Here is a 16,065-nt window from a genome sequence, read left to right as displayed (position 1 = left end):
GCCCTGCTTTGAATTAAGTCTTTGGGAAGACCTTGCAGATCCCTCTCGCCATATTGCGATTAATCAAACAGCGTTAATTATCTCATTATGAACTAGAGATGGATGTCTACGCCACATTGGACGGTGAGCGGAAAGAGCGAGAGACGCAGGGGGCACGAGTGTGTATACAAGAGAGAAAGAGAATGCCATGGAGAGATGGAGACTTGAGAATAAGTCCAATTTGAAGGATTGCAGATACACGTTATTCTTTAATATATTTGGTTGGGGACGTGGTTCCATGTCCAGAATGGAAGTGATGACATCAGCGCAAGCAACTGATCCGCTACTCTGGTTTCATTGCCACAAGCCGCAAGAGATCCCTCATCATCATCCTCACAGCATGCTCTCGTTCTTCTCTCGCGCGCTCCTCCAGCACAGCTGGCCCACACCACATGTTCGCTCATTCACATGGAGGATTAGACTCTGTACAAATCCGTCTCTACTGGCCTGGACTTTCACTCAGATGCTCCTTTAACACACTCTGCCTCTAATCACAGAGGAGATCTCATCATACTATCTCAATTGTTTATTCACCATCATCTTGTTTTAAACTCATATGGTGTTTTTTGTATTGTTTATTTTGAAGCAGCTCTTTTCTATGGCTAATGCAAAGTTTTACAAATCAATAATGCATTATATTTCAAGTCTTCTGAAATCATAAATAGATTTGTGTGAGAAACAGGTTGAAATTTAAGTAATAATTCATTGATAATATTCTACATTGCTGCAGGTCTCAAACCACGATGGTCATGAGATTTGAGAGTAAATATATATATATTTTAAATTCAATTTAAATGTAAACATTTACAATTTTGGGCAAAACTGTCCCCCCCTGTATCCCCAACCCCCCAACTGATATAAGTAAACTTATTCTACTTCTAATTCTTAGTCTACTAATACTCTAATGAGAGTTAGTTGACATGTAATTGCAAAGTCACTTGTAGTTAGAAGGTCTAAAGTGTAACAATGAACTCCTCAAATTCGAACAAGACCAAATTTCTGGACAATACTATCCCCAATAACTGTATATTGCTACACTCATACTGTAGATGAGTGTAAGAGACCATTCACAGTTCAGTGATAAAAAAAAAGGCCAATCAATGTGCATAATACAACAGTTTGAATGTTTGACTGCGGTCTCACTGTTCAAGCACAGGGAGTTTTTAATGCTGACTGCCATGCTATTGGAGAAATACAAAGCAGACGAGGATCAAAAGGAATCCGATATTGAACTTGGTAACCTAAAAATCTTTATGAGCACATTAGACGTCCCTTTTAATAAATTATATATGGAACACATAATTGCGTTCATGAAATTGTGGCGTGATCAAAGTTTCAGAAGCTGTAGAAATGAGAGCGTATGTGCAGAACTACAGGAATGTGTCCTATTATTTCAAGATATAGTTAATTCGTTCCACATCAGAATATGAAAGGTTCTAGTAAAAGAGTATCTGTATAATTTCGTTCTTAAATGGGGAGAAGCTAATTACACTGACAAGGTTATTTTACCAACGTCTTTTAAAGTGTCAGTCCTCTACCATTTACTGATCCGTCCTCTGTAATCTGTACCGAAAACCTGAAGAAAAGGTTTTAAAGAGCAGTTGGTAGAGGAGGCTTAATCCCTCTTAAACATCCTTAATGTCTTCTCAAGTGGGACTTCCTCAGGAGGAAAAGAAGAGTACTTTTCAGCTAATCTGTAAATCAGCTTTGCCATGAAGGACTGCGGTTTGTGGCTTTGGCTCCAGGAAATAACTTCTCTCACCTCCTGAGTGGTGTTCTTTTCAACTTTCCTGTGAAATCTCTTACCTCGCCCTCAAATAAACGCACAAACGTACGCAGGAAATGTTAATAGTCGAGGAAGAAGCCTTAAAGGGGTACCATCATGAAAAAATCAAGGTTTTTTTGTGATCTCTAGGGATAATAATGCAATATCACATGAGCAAGATAACTGTTTTTCCTGTGTTAATCATCGCCTTGTTAATATTTGGATGATTGTGAATGTGATATTGATTTTATACAACAGTTCAATAAACAAAAAAGTTAATATTAAATAACTATTGACTGTTACTTTTTTTCAAAACAATGCCAAGAAGAACCATTTCGCGTCTCCGAGCAACACACAGGAGTGGCGTTTGTGAATATATCAGTGTTTTGAACAAATCGATTGATTGTTACTCACTCATTTTGTTTCTGAATGAATCAATGTTTTGAATGATTCATAAAGACGGTCCCTGGCTGTGTCTGAAATCGCATACTCTCTTGAGTATAGGTACTTATTTTGAATAAGTAATTCATGATCGCTAAAAAGTACATTCTATATAGTATGAATGTGTGTAGTATGAATGTAATTTGAATGTTCTACATTCGCCATGCTGTCATGTGACCTACCAGTGTCAGTCGTGTCGCTCCACTGCCATTCACAAATCCTCTCCCGTGGCCTTGTGGGATAGTAAAGTGTCCATCCTATGCACACTTCAGAATCTCTCCGGAAGTGGGTCATACGGCTTTTTACCTACTCTTTTATGAGTACTCTGTGAATTTGGACATACTTCTTTTGTCACATACTGTTTTTTTGCTACTAGGCTATATAGTAAGTATGCGATTTCGGATGCAGTCACTGTCTTACTACTTACTACTTCCTGTGAGATTTTGAAGTGTGCATCCACTTGACACAACTTATTAAGTAGGTCACAGACAGTGACAACATGGCGGATGAAGTATGTCTGAATTTCATTCATACTACCCACATTCATACTACACTCACCTAAAGGATTATTAGGAACACCATACTAATACTGTGTTTGACCCCCTTTCGCCTTCAGAACTGCCTTAATTCTACGTGGCATTGATTCAACAAGGTGCTGAAAGCATTCTTTAGAAATGTTGGCCCATATTGATAGGATAGCATCTTGCAGTTGATGGAGATTTGTGGGATGCACATCCAGGGCACGAAGCTCCCGTTCCACCACATCTCAAAGATGCTCTATTGGGTTGAGATCTGGTGACTGTGGGGGCCATTTTAGTACAGTGAACTCATTGTCATGTTCAAGAAACCAATTTGAAATGATTCGAGCTTTGTGACATGGTGCATTATCCTGCTGGAAGTAGCCATCAGAGGATGGGTACATGGTGGCCATAAAGGGATGGACATGGTCAGAAACAATGCTCAGGTAGGCCGTGGCATTTAAACGATACCCAATTGGCACTAAGGGGCCTAAAGTGTGCCAGGAAAACATCCCCCACACCATTACACCACCACCACCAGCCTGCACAGTGGTAACAAGGCATGATGGATCCATGTTCTCATTCTGTTTACGCCAAATTCTGACTCTACCATCTGAATGTCTCAACAGAAATCGAGACTCATCAGACCAGGCAACATTTTTCCAGTCTTCAACTGTCCAATTTTGGTGAGCTCTTGCAAATTGTAGCCTCTTTTTCCTATTTGTAGTGGAGATGAGTGGTACCCGGTGGGGTCTTCTGCTGTTGTAGCCCATCCGCCTCAAGGTTGTGCGTGTTGTGGCTTCACAAATGCTTTGCTGCATACCTCGGTTGTAACGAGTGGTTATTTCAGTCAAAGTTGCTCTTCTATCAGCTTGAATCAGTCGGCCCATTCTCCTCTGACCTCTAGCATCAGCAAGGCATTTTCGCCCACAGGACTGCCGCATACTGGATGTTTTTCCCTTTTCACACCATTCTTTGTAAACCCTAGAAATGGTTGAGCGTGAAAATCCCAGTAACTGAGCAGATTGTGAAATACTCAGACCGGCCCGTCTGGCACCAACAACCATGCCACGCTCAAAATTGCTTAAATCCCCTTTCTTTCCCATTCTGACATTCAGTTTGGAGTTCAGGAGATTGTCTTGACCAGGACCACACCCCTAAATGCATTGAAGCAACTGCCATGTGATTGGTTGATTAGATAATTGCATTAATGAGAAATTGAACAGGTGTTCCTAATAATCCTTTAGGTGAGTGTATATAGAATAACTTATTTAACGGTCAGTACCTACTTCAGTGTGTATAATTTCGGACGCAGCTAGTCACTTGTTTCGCTCCTAAATCCTCGTACAGACAGTCACTTGTCGCCACCTACTTTGCGTGGTGTAACCTGCAGAAAGAGTAACTTTAAGGACTTGTCCAGATATATTTTGAATTCTGATGTCAAAAACCTAAAATATTAAAAGTATTTTGGGCTTTCAGAAACCTAGTGTTGTTTTGTTCCTGGCTGTCTCTATGTTTCTGTCTGAAGGATCACAACGTTAATAAGTTTATTTTCATAAGCATTCATTATAGTCTGATCTTAACAGTTTTTCAACATTTCAGTGCTAATTGTTTTGCAAAGATGCAGTTGATTTGATTTTCAAAAGGCATGACATGTGAGCATTGTTTCTCATTTCACACATGATGAGGATATTTATAAAGCCTTGCAGATTTTTAAAGGCCCAGCAGCAAAAACATTCCATATAATTTCCCCCCCAAAACACTAAGTAATACAAAAATGTATGATATGACCCCTTTAAACCTATGCTACTAATAATGATATTGGCCTACAGCATAAACTGTAAGAAGTGAATATTCCATCATTTGTGTGTGTTGGGAATGTTTTTTTTTTGTTTAATGGAGTGTGTCTTGTTTTGGATGACCTTTGGCAGTAAATAGGGTGTTTGAATAACTTCAGGGAATTGTGCAATCTTTTTCTTTCCAACTATGAACAGACCATGAGCTCTAACCGTGAATAACAGAACAGTCGTTAGCCCGAATCATCTGGTACTGTAAAGTAACCATCTTTTTACTATTTTTACTCTCTGTTATATCAAGAACATTTGTTCAGCTAAAGGCTTTATTTTTAAAACATATCTTAAGTATCACCTGAACTCCTTAGTATAATGAGTGTTAAATAAGGATGCTGGGAACCATCTGGCTTTTAACAAGCATAATTGTGAGATTATGGTTGTAAAATGTGTAGTGTGGCATATTTTCCTATTCTCTGGTGGCACAATAGTATAGTGATAGTATCAGATGCCAATCCCGTGTATGCCATAGTACTAAATGATTGTACCATTACCATTCAATACCACTACTGTACCATGATACCATCGTTTTTTTTGTAACATCCCAAAAACATGGTATTGCCATGATGCCATTTACAAAAAGCCATGGTAATAATATCATTGTACTATGCCTAAAGAACCTGTATGGTATATTCTGATATTTCTTGCCAGTATTACTAGCGCTTTGTGATTTTGGAACCCGCAGCATTCTCTTCTGAATGATGTACAGTACTGGTTTTACTCTTGATGTGGATAGAAAGTACGTGTGCTTTTGGTTGTCTGTTTGCTGTCAGGTGGAAAGAGAGAGCGAAAGAAAGCAAACGAATGTGTTTCACGCTTGTTACATCAGTTCTGACTGACAACTGTGGTGGCAAACTTCACAATGAGACCCAGAGCACAGGTTCTCCATCCTCACCTGTCAACATTCATCTTTTCTGTCAGATTTCTGATTTACCTTAACTCAGATTGTGTAGAACTATCCTTTCGTCTTGCACTAAACATTACAAACCATAGTACTAAAAAGAGAGGTTATCTTTCTAACATATTTTATTGTGAACTTGTCAATAGCATTCTAAAATTCAATCATAATGTTTCTATCTATACTTGGTTAAAGGGTACACATAATATAAATATAATATAGAAGTTTGAGGTCAGTAAGGTTTTATTTAAAGAAATAAGTACTTTAATTCATTAAAGGCATTTATAATGGTACAACATATAACAATTTTAAATAGATGTTATTCTTTTGAACATTCTATTTCTAATTATGATTGAAGAAAATGTCACGGAATATAAAGCAGCACAATCATTTTTAGCTTTGATGATAATAAGAAATGTTTATATTTTCTAATGTTTCTGTTTAAATATATTCAAATAGAGATAAATCATTATAATATATTTATAATTAATACAATTGTATCAATATTTCACAGTATTAGTTTTGATCAAATAAATGAAGCCTATAGTGAACATAAGAGACTTCTTTTAAAAAACAATTGTTTTAAATCTTACCTGCCCTACATTTTTGAATGGTAGTGTAAAAATATTAGAAATAACTTCTCCCTTATGACAACAGGGTTAGTTAGCTGTTAGTTAGTTTCATGTATATTAATGACAAACAGACCAGGTCATGTTCAGTTCATGATTTTGTTCCAATTTGGTGATATAATGCTTTGGAAAATATATTAACAGAAACTCCTTTATGATGTTAACTATTCTATTGAGAAATTATTTGATTTGTATTGTTCATTTTCGTCTGTGAGTATTAGATTATCATTTTAACACATTTAATTTATGTATCATGAGTTATGTTACATAATTACTCACAAAACCTCATTTTTTACGAGAATTCATTTTTGGACTCTTTAGATCGCTCCTCTGATGTGATAGTTCACTAGTTAAGAGATTTTAAATGAACTGTTGGCTTGGTCAATTAACACCCTGCCATGCAGACTGATCATGAGCACATTGGAGAGCTCCGTAACTCACAGTGGTTATAAATTCCTTCTCGTCTCACTCCCGGCTCCTTGTTCCGTGGCCCCTGCTGAGCTCATCTCGGTGCCTTGTCCCTGGAGGACTAGAGAGAAAGACAGAAAGACAAGAGGAGGCTTTGAAACGTGCTTCTATTTATGCATTCACTCTCTAATGTGGGGAGGACAGAGCCAGAAATGAGAGATGAAGAAGCGAAAAGAAAAGACAACTGACAAAACGCCACAACAAAGCCAAAGAGTGAAGACGTTTAAATGGCTTTGACCCTGTCAGACTGTTCCCTGAACACGTCTGAAAAGTTTTCATGCGCATTTTATGAGCCTGTAGTGATGGCAGGATTCATGTGCACTGAAAAAAAACTTTTAAGCCCGGTCTACACTGTACAGTTTTATCTGTCCCTTACGTTTGCTGCTTGTCAGATTGTACATTATGACCCCGGGGGGATCTTGGGCAAAAGCCAAGGCAGATGTTTGAACATCAATGCTCTTTAATGCTAGCCTGTATGATAAATCTGAAGAATTTGGTCATGATTGACACTGACTGGGCGTTTTTACATCATCAGCCACGTTATTTTCTGACATCCTCACTAGCTGCCCTTAGCTAGGATAGATCCACGTTTCTAACATGAATTTTGGGATATTGAATAAAAAGTGGTGGATGAAATCACCAAGATGTCAATATACATAAAAAAAAAAAAAAAATCATACTGCAAGTATAGTGTGTAAAAGGAGAACCAACATGTAGAATTTTTCTAAAGCAGTGGCTTTGCATTTAAAGATCGTATCTTCAAAGGGGTCCTATTATGCTTTTTACATTTTTGCTTTTTTAGGGGCTGTTTACATAACATTGTTTTGAATTAAAAACAGAAAACTTTGTATGCGCTTTGGCCATTCATTTACACGACAACAGCATTTTGAGGGCCTGAAAAAGAAAACTTTTGAAAACAGGTTTTAAAAAATGATACCGTTATTTTTTCCATGTAAACTACAAAAATGAGAATTTGTGAAACCGGTAACGTCATGTGCATGCGTATTGCGTGTTCAGTCTATTGACATCGCCAACTACTGGCCTGTTATGCATAATACCGAGGTTTTTTTAATCGTTTTCACTGAACCTTGTGAACGGGGATCGTTTTGACAAAGTTGTCGTCTCTAATCTAAAAAAACAAACAAAAGAAAAAGGTTTCAGTTTTTAGTACGTCGTTATCATGTATACGTACCCTTAGTGTGTAATGTTGTAAGGGGTAGACCAATCGCTGCAGACTTGAGTCGGCTGACCAATTGGCGAAGACTGCGCTTTTCGGAAGATGGGTTTTTAAGAAACTGAAACTGAAATGGAACATTCAAACATAGGGTGAAAACAGGCAATGCAACAATGCAAATTATAAGAAGAATAATACATTTGTTTTAACATTAAATAATTTAATTATATTCTAGAAGACCACATAAACAAATTTATGAACCTGCAAAATAAGCATGGCCTTTTACAAGCTTTAATGCTGAAATGGTCTCATGAATTTGTACCTTTCTTTACAGATACTGGCTGTTATCCAGGTGGGGACTGTGAATTCCAATCTAAGCTGAGAGAAGCCTGCATACATTTCTGTCCTGTCTGAAAAAAAGCCTTGGCCACCTGTCTTCCCTCCTGAATTGCTGCTTGTCAGGTATAGCAAGCATGGTGGATGAGGCAATTGAGCATGAAGGTGGATAACCAAAAGGGTACAAGCCCTTGCCATATTCATTGTCCATTTTCACCTGTCCATACGCACCTGTTTATTCTTGCTTGTTTAGCCCCACCTGTTCATACTTAATTGTTCATTTTCAGCAGTTTACACTTAACCTGCCAATACACACTTGTTTATTTTCAGCTGTTTATGCTCAACTTGTCCATACTCATTCATCCTTAGCTGTTTAAACTCATATGTTCATTCGCCCCTTCGCTATGCTCCTCCACCCTCTTTGGACGGACGGACGGATAGATAGATAGACAGACAGACAGATATATATATATATATATATACAGATATATCTATCTATCTAGATAGATAGATAGATAGATGCGTGTCTATTCACAAGCGTTCAACATTCCAAACTCTTTCACTGCAATTCAACTCAAGGAACATTCTGGCAAGACATTAAAATCTCACTATTTAACAGCACTCAAGTGTCTGTGGGGGTCTGCGCTGCCGCTCGCTAGACCTCTCAAGGCACTTCAGAAATCTCTGTATGATTGCCTCTTACAGCCATACCAGAGCTTATTCAATCAAACAAAACAACCAGCCAAAAATAGACACCAAGGTCGAACGCGCAAACTTCCACAGCTTCACTGGTGAAAAGTCCACCATCTCTTTGAATAAAATAACTTCCCTCAAAATGGCCGAGAGTAGATTACCGCAGACTTATGCCGTCAAAACAGAGCAATATCGACCCATCAAATATTGGAGGCTATACTGTGAAAAGCAATGCATAAGCAGGGATTGATCCACCTATATTGGAAATGCAGTTGTCAGGAAGACGGCCTTTATCCATCTGTTAATACTGGGAAATACACTCCGGAAGTATACATGAAATTCTTCTAAACCAGGGTTTCATAAATATCTGGGTGTGTGACGGAACAGAAAGTGGTTGTTGGATTATCAGTACTCAGACGAAGCACGGGTGTGTGGAGAAGATAACGGAGAGGCTCCAGTGGAAACTCTAGGATTTCAGTCTAATGCCCATACGTTTTTTTGGCTGTCCCACACAAAAGATGACCAATTGTGTGTGATTTCTATGTTCGTTGCTCCTAAACGGTGGTTCTACGTCGTACAGTGAGAGATTCAAAGACGGCCACTGTCATGGTCTTGCGACCAAAGATAGCCTGCAAAAACAGTGTTTGCTGCTACAACCTACATCTACTGAGTAGCCAATACAAATGCAACATGAAATGGCGTATTGATCATTGCGACATGGCTCTAAAACTCAAAACTACTTACCTCAAGCTCCATTTGCAAAAAGCATGTCAAGTTGGCCTCTTTTCCCTAGCCATGACTGCGTCTATATTCTCCTCTTTCTCTTCCTCTTCTTTTTTTTCAGCGCACATAAAAACCATTCATCTTGCTCTTGCTCATGCTGATGACTATATTTTCCTCTATTGCGTCATAGTCTACAATTCAATAGATGTTATGGTGCTCAATTATCATTAATTGTTACTATTGCTCAATTAACAATAGTTCAATTTATCATTTTGAAAATGTTTTTGCTGCTAATATTTTTTATGGAAATCTTCTTTTTTTTTCATAAATAGAAAGTTCTAAAGAGCAGAATTTATTTGAAATAGACATAATTTGTAACATTATAAATGTTACAAATAATGATAATGAAAATAAATGTTTCTTGATCATCAAATCAGTATATTATAATGATTTTTGAAGAATCATGTGAAACTGAAGACTGGAGTAATGATGCTGAAAATTCAGCCTTGTTATCACAGGAATAAAATATAGTCAAATAGAAAATGGTTATTTTAAATTGTAATAATATATTACAATATTTTACTGTATGAACAATGCAGCCTCTGTGAGCATTAGAGGCTTCTTTAAAAAAAAAAAAAAAACATTACAAAATCTTAAATATTCCTAAATATAACTTTTGACCAGCAGTGTATCATGCACATCAGTGTCTGATGCTGAAAATGTGTGTAGCGCCCCCTACCCCCTTCTTTGACGGGCGGAGCACCAGGTTCTAATGATGTGTCTCTCGACTTAACTAATCTACTTCCTTACTCTTTTCCTCTTTAATCACTTTACTTAAATGAAAATGGTAGATGATTGTCTTTCTGATAAACTGTAATAAAAATCACAAAAAGGTAAGTTCTTATCAATTAACAAGTCATTTTATTTAACAAAGACAGATGAAATGATAAAATGTTAATTATCAAAAATAAAAGAATGAAATGAAATGTTCAAATGTCTGTTGTGTATTTTCTTTCACACACAAATCACCTTTTGATCCTCTTAGATCAGAAATGCCAATAAGATACTCAAATATGAATCAATTTGGTATCATCACAAATCCAGTAATATAATTCCCTTTTGATCTATAGTAGGTTACAATAATATCAGAAATCAAACTTCAAAACCACTCAGCATAAGTCAAATGAACAAATTAGTCAACAAATAAATAATGTGGGCCCACACACACTCAGTTTCAATAACCCCAACCTGTTGCAGGCCTGTGTCGTTGCTTGAGAACGGTGTGGCCGTGAAAACCAACAAATGGCCTCTTCGCTCCAAAGAGCTAAATAAACAAACACACGAGTGTACCTCTTCCCGTTTCGACACGCGCGCTGTCCACCGATCACGTTCACTCCGTATGCGTCTGCAGTCTCACCAGCTGTCCGCTGATAGATTACGAATCCCGCGATGCCAGAGGAATTCTAAACCACGAGGGGATTTAGAACGCTATCTGGTTCCTCCATTGTCGTCTTCCTCGAAACGATACACTCAAATCCAGCCGCACGTGAAAATCTTTTACTAACCGTAAAAGACAAAGAGAGTACAGCGCGCTCAGCAGTAACCTATTCAAGTCACACACTTAATCCGAGTATAACAAAAGAAACAAAATAAAGAAACGTTCTTTAACACTTTTGGCGTCAACTAGATATCTTTTTTAACCGCTTAGTCAGCTGTTATTTTAGTTTCTGTCTTTCAATCACCAGAAAATAAAGTGCGACATCACTTTCCGATCTGCCTCCATCTCTCCCCTTTTTTTCCTATACCAATCAGAATGATCAATCCCTGCACATGGGCGGGAGCAAGTAAACCCATGACCAATCACAAATAAAAACATTCATACTGGTTAAACACAAAGTTTTTTATGAGTACCCCTCACATAAACATTTCCCGTAAACTCTATAACATTAGAACGAGTGAAATAAAATGCAAATATATAACCCATGAATGTCAGAAACATATTTACATATTATGAATTATGCATTTAGGAGATAATAAATAACCCTAGCTGGGCTACACTCTCCCCCTCCTAATGTTCTCATGCCCCCATGAGTTTTCCCGTCCCCTACATATGCATTAGGGCTTTGGGTTTGTAGTCAATACCCCAACTAGCACATGAATCACATTTGGCTAAAGGATGACACCACACTGTGCTACATGAACTCTGTCTGGTAGGATTTTGAACAGTTACCACCATACCCCTATACGCTAGTGTTAAGGGCCTATCTGTGGATTTCCCCAATTCATCATAGCTTAGTTTCTTCACAGGTTTCACTTCTCTCCTGGTACGAAGTTCCCTTCTCTCACTTTCCTCTACTCTTGGTGTACTTCTGGACGGATTGTCTCCAGCTCCTAATCCAAGACCTTCAATACAATCAGAAGCTGTTGAAGCAGTACGCCCCACTTCCTGCTCTGTAAGGTCTTCTGTCACTTCCAAATGAGTAGGACTTTGAGTAGCTTGGTAAGGTACTTTGTCTCTCTCCTGCGCCAATGAAGAAATGAGCAGTCTGTCAAATGATGTCTTTTGCTGAACTGGATAATACTCATCCGTACTAGTTTCGTCACTGTCAGACTCTATTACTTCAGACTCAAGACCTTTTCCTCTCGTGTCTTTGTCTTTCATTTGCTGTTTCTGTGTTTTTTCCCCAGCTTTGGACCCTGTTACCCGTTTGGCCGGAACTTCGCTTCCTGGATCAGGTAAGTTTACTCTCACACTTTCTCCTATGGGCAGCAAATGATCCCTGTGTAACGTTCTTATTCTCCCAGTACCCATTTCTGGTTTCAGTCTGTAAACTGGCAAGTTTGGCAATTTCTCCTGGACAATATAAGGGAGGGAATTCCATCGATCCACCAACTTATGCTTTCCAGTTAAGGCAAGATTCTTGATAAGTACTCGATCTCCCTTCTCCAGCATCTGATGTTTTACTCTACGATCATAGAGCCTTTTATTTCTTTGCTGTGTCTTTAGAGAATTTTCCACTGCTAGCTGATAGGCGTGTTTTAAGTCTTTTTTCACACCCTCAACATACTGGTGATGTTTCAGACCACTTTCACCTTCCGATGAAGTCCCAAATTGTACATCTACAGGAAGACGAGCCTCTCTTCCAAAGAGCAGATAATACGGGGAGTACCCAGTTGTTTCATTTTTAGTACTGTTATACACGTGTACTAACTGACTGATACTCTGACTCCATTTGCTTTTCTTAGCTGAATCTAGTGTTCCCAGCATAGAAAGAAGAGTACGGTTAAACCGCTCAGGCTGTGGGTCTCCCTGGGGATGGTAAGGGGATGTTCTGGACTTACGAATTCCCAAAATTCCCAGTAACTCTTTGATAAGCTTGCTCTCAAAATCACGACCTTGGTCGGAATGAATGCGGGCAGGCAGACCATAATGCACAAAAAACTTCTCAACAAGAATTTTGGCTACGGTCAATGCTTTCTGGTCTTTTGCTGGATACGCTTGGGCGTAGCGAGTGAAATGATCAGTCATAACCAAAACATTGCAAATCCCCTTAGAATCTGGTTCAATGGAAAGGAAATCGATGCAAACTAGATCCATCGGTCCACTACTGGTGATGTGATTCAGGTAAGCAGATCTTTGGGGTAAAGTTTTCCTTGCAATGCATCGTCCGCAGTTCTTAATGTACTGCTCCACTTCTGTGCTCATACGTGGCCAGTAAAACCGATTTCTACATAGTTCGGTGGTCTTCTCAATTCCAAGATGGCCAGACTCATCATGAAGAGAATGCAATACTTGAGATCTGTATTCTTTTGGGAGGACTAACTGTTGAATCTCCTTTCCGCAGGGACTCTTAATGACTCTGTACAACAGATTGTAGCGAATTAATAATTTGTCTCCCTGTTGTCTCAACAGAGATTCAGGAAGAGTTGAGTTCTTAGTAGCTGTAAGAACTTTTCCCTTTTTGACTTCTTGTCTCACAGGTCCAATGATGGGGTCTTGCTCTTGAGCCACTCTCAAGTCTAAGTTGGACAACTGTGTCTTATGTTCCAGTTCCAACTGTATGGGGCAAACATATGCAGAGGGGATACTTTCCGAAGGAATCCCTAACTGATCTACTAGCCTACAGCACGATTCCTCATCAGAAGTAGTATCTGCAAGCTGACAGATAGCCTTCACACCTGACCTTGGGATGTCAATCCATTCAGCTGGCACATCTGTGGACATAGGATATCTTGACAAGGCGTCAGCATCGATGTTGTGACGACCAGGCTTGTACTGGAGATCAAAATCGTAAGTGGCTAGAGCAGCCAACCACCTATGACCCGTGGCATTTAGTTTAGCACTTGTTAACACGTAAGTCAAGGGGTTGTTATCAGTCTTAACCGTGAATTTTGCACCGTACAAATAATCATGAAATTTGTCAACTATTGCCCATTTTAATGCGAGAAACTCCAACTGGTGTATTGGGTAATGCCGTTCAGCTGTACTCAGTTTTCGGCTTGCATATGCAACTGGCCTTAACCCATCTGGGTATTCCTGGTTCAGCACAGCACCCAGTCCACTCAAACTTGCGTCCACATGTAAAACGTATGGCTTAACTGGATCCGCATACGCAAGCACTGGAGCATGTGTAAGGCAATGAATGATGTGATGGAAAGCATCTGTGCAGGCCTTGTCCCATCTTTCACCAAACGGCTCAGATTCCTGGTAGTATTTCCCCTTTGGTACAGGTTTGCGCTGGCCCTTCGCAGGAGGATACCCTTTAGTTAACTCAGTCAATGGTCTTACAATCGCAGAGTAGTTCTTGATGAATCTACGGTAAAACCCGCAAAATCCAAGAAAAGATCTCAAAGACTTTAAATCAGTGGGCATTTTCCAGTTAATGACAGCCTTCACCTTTTCAGGATCTGGAGATACTCCTGCCGCAGATACAACGTGCCCGACATAATTTACTTTCGGCTGACAGAATTGACACTTGTCAATGGACACTTTTAGACCGTACTCTTGCAGTCTATCCAGCACTTTCAACAACCTCTCTTCATGTTCTTCTAACGTCCGTCCAAAGACAATTATATCATCCAAGTACACAATAACTTGGAGGAGATTCATGTCTCCAACAGCCTTTTCCATTAGTCGTTGAAAAGTGGCTGGAGCCCCAGTCACACCCTGTGGCATTCGTTCAAATTGATAGAAGCCCAAAGGGCAGATGAATGCAGTCTTTTCTTTGTCTTCATCAGCCATTTCAATTTGGTAATATCCACTGCGTAAATCTAAGACAGAAAACCACTTACTCCCCGACAAACAGTCTAAAGCGTCCTCTATCCTAGGGGTGGTGTATTGGTCAGGGATGGTTCTGACGTTTAAAGTCCGATAGTCAATACACATCCGGATGGCTCCATTCTTTTTCCTGGCAATGACTATAGGTGAAGCATACGGACTTTTGGATTCAGTTATGATCCCGGCTGCCAGCAGATCTTTCAAATGTCGCCTAACATCATCGATGTCTGCTGGTGCAATTCTTCTAGATCGCTCGCGAAAGGGTCGGCAATCATTTAGTCTTATGGTATGTTTCACGTCTTTAGCTCTCCCCACTTCCCATTCAGTCACAGAAAACACCATTCCTCGCTCTGACAGCTTCTCTCTCAACCTTGCTTTCCAATTGGATGGAACTGGCGAGTCACCAAACTTAAAGATTTTTGGGTCTAATCTTTTGGAAGCATTCTGAACTCCTTGCGCTACTGTGACAGTGTCAGTGGGGGATACTTTGGCTATCACCGTTCCTACGGGTATGGTGATATCTCGGGAGGTGTCATTACACACCAGCAGTGTGAAACTATCTACATCCATATCAGAAGAATGAAGAACAGCAGGTGGAACAAGAATTCCAGCTGGAAGTTGGCCATCCTCTGATGCTTCAAGAAGAAAAATCTCTTTCCTTTGTTGTGTCTCCATTTCTACCTTGCACACCGCATACTGCTGACCTCTTGATGGTATGGTTAACCCTCCTGGTCCCGTCCACAATATCTGTCCCTCATCTGATTCGGTGACCTCCACTTTCCCTTTAATCTGTGGCACAGGTAGTTTAAGTACTTCTGATTGAATTCTCAAGGAGTAGGCTTGACTGGAGACACTAGAGGCTGGATTGAGCGCAGTCAGTCGCTGAAAGAAATTTGAATTAGTTCCAATGATAAGCGGAACCTGCTGAGTTCCTTGCGTTTCTGGACAAACCAATGCCAAGATGGAAACGGTTTCTGATTCACCCGTGAGTATGGCAGGAAAGGAGACATCTACTACTATGTAGCCCTTATACGGATAACTTGATTCACTAAGTCCCCAAATAGACAATCCAGTTAGCGGTTGAATAGGAACTTGAGATAAGTATTTGGAATACCATTGTTCAAAGACAATAGTGACCTGCGATCCACTATCAAGAAGGGCTGTACACGGCCATCCATTCACCTTCACAGGAATGTTAGAAACAGGACCCACTAGTCCTCTGGGGAGAGAATTTGCTTCATTGATGGTCATTT

Source organism: Rhinichthys klamathensis, unplaced genomic scaffold, assembly GCF_029890125.1.
Source record: "Rhinichthys klamathensis goyatoka isolate OS25496 unplaced genomic scaffold, OSU_Roscu_1.1 h1tg000056l_1, whole genome shotgun sequence".
In the NCBI taxonomy this organism is placed as follows: Eukaryota; Metazoa; Chordata; class Actinopteri; order Cypriniformes; family Leuciscidae; genus Rhinichthys; species Rhinichthys klamathensis.
The sequence above is the reverse complement of the archived record's forward strand: the minus strand, read 5'-3'. Positions refer to the sequence as shown.